We start from the raw sequence: 8,382 nt of genomic DNA on the forward strand, positions 1-8,382 counted from the left end.
ATGGGTGATTTTATAAGCCTTGATCGTACTCCATCTCCACCATCATGCCATAAGAAATGAAAGAGGGCACATTAAAGAAAATGCGGTGAATTCACATCAGAGGCTACACGCGAAGTGGCTGAAAAGATTGTAAGTAGATAATTTTTTCAACAATATTATTTATTTTGGTTAAATTAACTTGGTAAATATGAAATTTTATATGTGTTGTAGGATGTATTGGTCGAACAATCCAAAGCCGACCTTTTCGTTCTAGAAGATTGTCATGACATCTTGGTTAAGCAATTGGAACCAAGGAGCATCCTAGGCGTGTTCTTGATCTTGGAAGAGGCAATGGCTTCAAGATTTTGTTTGGAAGATCTCAATCAACTAGAGTAGTACACAGTAAGGAAGAGATTGAAAAGATAGTTGTTGTTAAGTTGGCAGAGGAAAAGATAAGTGGAACCAGGAGGAACGTTGGAGGGTGCAGATGGAGGAGCAAAAGAGGGTGTTACAAGAGGAGATTGAGAGGTTGTTGCATCAGGTACGAGAGCGGGTCCATAAGGAGCAGGAGGAGTGAGAGAGGTTGGCTGAGGAGGAGTGAAAGAAGGCGAATAATGAGGAGTATCAGAGGATATCCATGAAATGTGCCCGCAATGTGCTGGAGGTATAAGTGTAAGTTAAAAAGTTTGTGTTGTATGTTGTTATTATTATTGTTTGTGTTTTAATTTTTGTATTGTATTTTTGTTTTTTTTATGAAGTAGAGTTTAAGTTCATTGGGTTTACTCAATTAAACAAATTCAAATCAGTTGGACTTTCAAGATAAAGTAATGGGTGGTAATATTGAAACCACGCCACAACAAGTAGATAACATTCAGAGACTCAAAATGATATAGAGAGTCTTCCAGATATATGCGAGAATATTCAATTAAGTCATGTTCCAGATCAATATTACGTACTTCCTAAGTCTACTATTAAGGAATTTTTGAAATGGGTGAATGGATAGACGTTACGGTATTACAATTGTCATGCTTGTAAGTATAATTTTTACGTTGATAATTTCTATTTATATGCATATGTTCTCGTACTTTAACAATAAACATTTGACTCTTGCAGGTACTTGCATAAAATATATGTTGAAAGGGGTTTAAGAAAGTATTTTATCGTAGATCCAAATTCCATTGGTCTTCATGGTAGTACAGTAGAAAACAATGTAAAGGTTTACTTAAAATACATGTTGATATAAGAGAACAAAGAATGTTATTTGGCCTCGTTTTACCACGTTTAAGTATATATTAATTTTTGTTTTCATTTATAAATAAATTTTATACATATTATTAATTATTATGAATTTTTATGCAGTAATCATTGACAACTAATTATTATATACCCGAGACAAAATTTTGTAGTAATGTTTTGCTCTATGCATAATCTCCTTAATGAAGTTATGTTAAACGCTATGTGAGGGTAAGTGGTATTAGATTTCATTAAAATTTGACTTTTAGTTTTGAATAGTTTTTATGCATGTTTAACTTTTACCGACGTGTATAGAAAGATGGAGGGATACAATACAATCAAACGTAATTTTATTGGTAATATGCCAGGGATCCTTTCCCCAAAATAAAATACTCCTTGTGCTTTTTTATATTAGTTTATTTGTGTGAAACAGTTAGTAACTATATGAACATTATTTGTAGTCGAGAGGACAACCTGACAGTTATTCTTGTGGATACTATATTATGAAACATATGCATGATATTATCACCGGAGGCATTACAAATGGATTGACCAAGCGTAAGGTATTAGCTTAATTCATATCCATGTAATTTATGTATATTTCTTAATTTAATGTTGTTGTTGTTAGATTACCATTATTTAAACTTTTTCTAATTATAGGAGTTTAGCGACAATATGTCATTCTACACGAAGAGATAGATGATATTCGATCAATTTGGGCTGGTGTCTTCTTATCATCTTGTCATGAACTTCAACAACAATAGTTTTTCTTTTGTTATAAGCATAATTTGTACATATAGATGTTTTGAAATTTTCATGTGAAAACCTTTAACTTTGTATTATGTGTTGATGACAACAATGCAAATTTGCACATTTGATTTCGCCACAATGGATATTTGTAATTCTGTATAAAAAAGGAATACCAATTTTGTTATTTGTTTCTGATTTGGTATTTTGTACAATTTTATAGTTTATGCATGTGTACAAAATGATACATGCCTTCCAGTAAAATGATAATCAAAACAAATCTATGCAACAATAAAATTGATTAAGAACCTCAGTTAAAGTCAAAAATCAACGTACAAACATATCTTATTATCTCGATTATTGAATAAAACTGAGAGGTATGTTGCGCGCGCTAGTTAGTTTTAAAAATAAAAATATGTTGTTGCTAGGGATCGAACCGTTGACATTTTTCATTTTAACCTCGGCTCTATAAACACCAAGGGGTAAAGTTCCCACTTTTCATGTCACCCTTCGTTACCTCGACATTGTAACCAAGGTGAAATCCATTTCGCGTCCGACATGACATGTGTTATTTATAGTAGTGAAAGTCTTAATTCTATTCCGTGTATGGAGGATGTTGTGTATGTATGCCATATGTGTTAGTAGACAATTGTAGTTGGTTCTTTCCTTATTTCATATCCATGCCAATCTTAACCCTCATGATGATGATGCATATGGAAAGTGGACTCAAAGTGACATGCATATTATTCCAAAATTTAATTCAAATGTTTTTCCTACTTTTTTTGTTAATGATGAATGATGGGATGATGAGGTGTGTAATGAACAAAAAAATGAACACAATCTAATTCAAATGACATTTTAGGTTTTTTATTTTTTTCAATTAAATTTTAATCCAAACTCAATGCTTGAGATGTTAATGTATGCACAAAAAGAGCTTAAATTCAAGTCAAGACCAATTGCTTCTTATGCATTGGTGGTATAAGGAAAGAAGAATGAAAAAAGGGAAAACCTACATTTTGAAGTTTACCACTTACCTCAAAACCAAGTTTGCTTGACAAATTAAACTTCATCAAAAGGAAAACTAAAGAACATGGCTTGAATCCCCTTGCCTTTCATTTTAAAAATGAAGGATGGTGTAACACAAATGCAAATGCATAGATGCAGAATGAATTAAGTTAAGCAGAGAAACTCTTCTTTTTATTCAAGCTAATAATGCAAATGGGATGAATGACCAAATGGGATGAATGACCAAATGAAATAGTCATTGCATACTGAAGATGCATATGGACTAAATGCAGTTATTAAGTGAAAATTCTTAGAGGGGAAGTTTAGGGTGTGACGGTATGCTTCGAGACAGTTGAAGGTTCATGAGAGGAATTATCCTACCCGTGATTTAAAGATGGTTGTTGTGGTGTTTATGCTTAAAATTGGAGACATTATTTGTATGGCTCTAAATTTGAAGTGTCCAACGATCATAAGAGTTTGAAGTATTTGTTCAATTAGAAGGAACTGAATATGAGGTAGAGGAGATTGCTTGAACTTCTGAAGGACTATAATTTTGGGTTGAGTTACCATCCCATTAAAGCTAATGTAGTGGTAGATGATCTAAGTAGAAAGTTCTTGCATATGTCAGGATTTATGGTTAGAGAGATGGACTTGATTGAGCAATTCCAAGATCTTAGTTTGGTATGCAAGATGACACCGTAGAGTGTTATATTGGGTATGCTGAAGTTGACTAACATTGTTATGGACGAGATCAAAGAAGGCCATAAATCAGATTTGGGATTGATTGACCGGTTAGTGTTGATAAATCAAGGTAAAGAGGTGGATTTCAAAATTGATGAGAATGGTGTTATGAGGTTCAAAGATAGAGTTTGTGTACCAAAATTTCCAGAGCTTAAGAAGAAGATTCTTGAGGAAGGTGACATAGGTGGATTGAGTATTCATTCTGGTGCTACGAAGTTGTATCTTGACCTTAAGAAGATGCTTTGGTGGTCGGGTATGAAGAAGGACATTGTTGAGTTTGTGTATTCTTGTTTGAATTACCATAAGTCAAAGATCGAGAATCAGAAGTCGTCAGGATTGATGTAACCGTTGAGTATTCTAGAGTGGAAATGGGATAAAAGTTATATGGACTTTGTGACAGTTTTTTCGAAGACGGTGATGGGAAGTGATTCTATCTCGGTCATTGTTGATATACTGACTAAATCGGCCCATTGCATTCCGAGAAAGATCAGTTACCCGTTGAAAAGGCTAGAAGAGGTTTACATTAATGAGATTGTGAAGCTACATGGTATTTCTTCGAGCATTGTATCAGATAGAGATATGAGGTTCACATCAAGGTTTTGGCAGAGCTTGCAGGAATCTTTGGGAACTAAGTTTAGATTATGTTTTGCTTATCATCTGCAGACGGACAATCAGACATAGAGAACTATCCAATCCTTGGAAGATTTGTTGAGAGCTTGTGTTCTAGAACAAGGATGTCATTAGGATAACTACTTGTCATTGATTGAGTTCACCTACAACAATAACTTTCATTCTAGTATTGGAATGGCGTTGTATGAGGTTTTGTTTCGAATGAGGTGTAGAACTCATTTTTGTTGGTATGCATATGGTGAAAGTGTCGTACTTTGACCAGAGATCATTCAATAAACTACTGAGAAGATCAGGATGATTCAGGAGAAGATGAAAGCTTTGTATATTCGATAGAAGAGTTGTCATGATAAGCGAAGGACTACACTTGAGTTCTAAGAGGGAGATCATGTGGTTTTGATAGTTACTCCAGTGATTGTTGTTACTCGTGCGTTGAAATCTCGAAAAGCTCGCGTCTTATTTCATTAGTTTGTATTAGATCCTTTAGAGAGTAGGAGAGATGACCTACAGAGTTGCATTACTACCGTCTCTTTCGAATCTTCCTGATGTATTTCATGTGTCACAACTTCAAAAGTAAATTATTGGTTTGTCTCATGCAATTCAGTTGGATGATACGCAAGTTAGAGAGAACTTGAATGTTGAGGAATTATCTTTGCGAATTGAGGATCGTGAAGTGAAGCACTTGACAGGAAAGGAAGTTGCTTTGGTGAGGAGGGCCTGTTGGAGGAAGCGTGGCGTGGGAGATGGAGATTTAGATGAGAGAGTCTTATCCAAGGCTTTTTTGTTCAGGTAATTTTTTAGGCCAAAATATCTTTAAGTGAGGGAGATTTGTAACGCCCCAGATTTTCAATTAATTATTTAAATAAATTTTAATTTATTTTATTATTTATTTTATGTATGTTTGGCGTGTTTATGATTTATTTGGTCGTTATATGGGAGTGGGAGAATTTATTATTTTTAGCTAATTATTTAAAATCATAGAGAAATAAGAAATTAGGAGTTTTTGGGTGAAAATTGAATTAATGAGAAAATTATAGTGAAAGGGTGGAATAAGAAAAAGTGAAAGGGAAAGTGTTAAATTATTATAATTAAAATAGGGTTAAATAAATAGCAAAGGAGAGGGGAGTGAAGAGTTTTGTGTGATATGTGAAAAGTTGGAAAGGGGGAGAAAGAGGCAAGGAACCCTAAGGAGAGTTCTAGGAAGGAGAAGACATAACCAAAGCTTGGATTCTTTGCTAGGAAATTAAGGTAAGTGGGGAGTTATTCTAATATTAGTGTCAAATGCATGAAAGGTAGAAATGGATCCTCACCCTCCTCTATATTTTCCCCATCTTTTCACCCTTGTTGATGTTAGATGTGTTGAAGGATGATTTGTGTGAAACTTAATTTATATGTTGTGATGAATATGAGTTTGTGTGTTGATTTTGATGTTGATTTTCATATGCCTATGTATGTATATATTTATTGGGTTGTTGTTCATGTGTTTATATATTGGTATTATGTATCAGTGAAAAGCATGATCATCTGATGTGATGATTTTGATTTTGATGTTGTGATATGTTTATTTCCCTTAGGGTCATGTACCTTATGATATGATGTATTTTAGGGTTGTTAGAGGTCAAAACTTGGGGGTTTGAGGGCTGATGCAAGGCTGAAAAAATTGTGAGTAAATTGGGGTTTTCTAGGAATTGATACGGGTCGTAGCAGCCACTACGAGAGGTCGTAGCAGCCCTCTAGTTTTTTGTACCAGAGGCGTGCCCAATGGTTTTTTTCCTGGGAGTGATACGGGTCGTAGCAGCGGCTACGAGTGGTCGTAGTAGCTCCCTAGATTTTTTACATAACACGTTGTTTCGTGCGAAACTTGAGTTTCGTGACTTTGTTTGAAGTGTGGTTCAAAGCGTTGGATAGCTGGTGCATAACACTACCTTATAATAATGCTTTAGAGATTAAAAATGAACATAAAAAGTATGAATGATGTGTATTATTTGTGAAAGTCTTATGGGATGATTATTGAATAATTATACAATTATGAATTTGAGGGTTGTTATATGTTGAGGAAAAGCGTAATAAAGTGTTGTGATAGAATATTATGAGGAGTTAAATAATTTTTGAAATGTGTGTATAATTGTATGATTATGTATTATTAAATATATTTGGATATCATGCTTGTTATGTTGAGGTGATGGACTTATTGGCGGTGTACACTGTCAGAAGTGGAACGGGTTGTGAATGATCATATTTGCATGTTGTTATTGAGTTCATGCATTATGGTTTACGGACTTCGGTTTGATGGTGAGCTTTGGTTCATAAGTGAGGACCAGGAGCGAGTATCTGATTTCGATAACGGAATCAGTGAAGTGTTACTAATTCAGTAGTGGGGATCTATGACGATTATAGTGTGCTCTAGTTCAGAAGTGGGGATTGGGAGCGAGTAAATGATTTTAGTAATGGGATCAGTGAAGTGTTACTAATTTAGTAGTGGGGATCAGTGACGACTATGGTGTGCTCTGGTTCAAAAGAGGGGATCGGGAGTGTGTACGGACGAAAATTAATAACATATCTCTAATGACCACAAAATGGTATCACATGTATTGAGTCAAGATGTTGTTCATATTGCATACATAAACGTATTGTAATTGTTTTATTGTTGTGAATGAAGTGTGTGATTGATGATTATGTTAAATATGTTACCCTTGATATGTTTTGCACCATTAATATATTTGAGTTTATTCTCACCCCATTTATTTGTTGTGGTGTATGTTTTGTAGGAGAAGGGCGATCCAGAATGCAACGGAATTTAAAATTTCTCCTTTAATGATCCTTATGAATGGGCATGATCAGTGATATAATCGTTACCTCTTGTGGCGATTATAGCCTTTGGTGCAGATCTACGGAGCGATCACGAACGTTGAACGATGACAACGCCTCTACTCAGTCCACACGAACGGATTCCTTCAATCTCAGTGCTAGCTGCTACAAATGAAGGCTTTGAGTGAGAGAGAGAGAGAAGCGAAATTGCAACTGCAAATGCTTCTACGCAAGGGTTCTATTTATAGAACCACTTGTGTGGGCTGCAAGCTAAAAAGCCCACTTAAGTGTATATGGCCCATATCTTATAATATGCCAAAATCACTTAAGCACGTGGTACCTTACCATATTTCGTATTCTACTTAAGTACACTGTACCTTACGTTGTTCTGCAATTCACTTAAGGGAACCGTACATTACGGTATTCCTTAGTTACTCTATCTCTCATCAATCCGTCCTTTGTGTGTGACCCTGTAGGTTTTCCCGGCATTGGCAATTATATTAAATCACGTATTTAACATAATAAATAGTGAGCAGTATCTAGCAACACATCACTACTACCCATGACACGAAAATGTCATGTGATCTGACAAATCCTTTTGTGATAATACTTATGTGTATAATTACCCTTTTGCCCTTATGTCTATATTGAACACAAGGCATAGACCGTGTCATCCTTGTCCAGTTCAATATTGGGCCCATAGACATTTTTCCTGTTACGCAGGATGGGCAAATTCCATCTAGGTCACTCATGTCCCTTAGCATGCTTCGTGGAGTACCCATCAACTGTCTTTATGGTCATCCAGTTACGGATAATGTTTGATCAACAATAAGGCACTCGACTCTACATCTAGGATCCATAGTGGTTTCAGGTCGAAGGGTGGTATACACCATTATCACCATGAGAATAACTTATGACACTTTGCATAACATTCTATATAGTATTCTCATAGCGGGTCAATCCAGTATAAATATTACTCTTAATATTCATACCTATGTTTAAGACTTGATAACTCATTATCCATGATCCATTAGATGTGATTATCAGTCTATAAACATAATAGTCTTCATGCTTTAATGTTATCCCACTTCACAATAAAGCTCGACTACGGATACTTTAAGAATAGTGTCCTTATGTTTAATGTGATCTCATGATTAAGTCATACTCGATACATTAAACGGACTAGCTATTCTATGGACTTTATTAAACAAACATAATAAAGAAAAAGCCTTTTATTATTAA

Source organism: Lathyrus oleraceus, chromosome 6 (assembly GCF_024323335.1).
Source record: "Lathyrus oleraceus cultivar Zhongwan6 chromosome 6, CAAS_Psat_ZW6_1.0, whole genome shotgun sequence".
Classification (NCBI taxonomy): domain Eukaryota; kingdom Viridiplantae; phylum Streptophyta; class Magnoliopsida; order Fabales; family Fabaceae; genus Lathyrus; species Lathyrus oleraceus.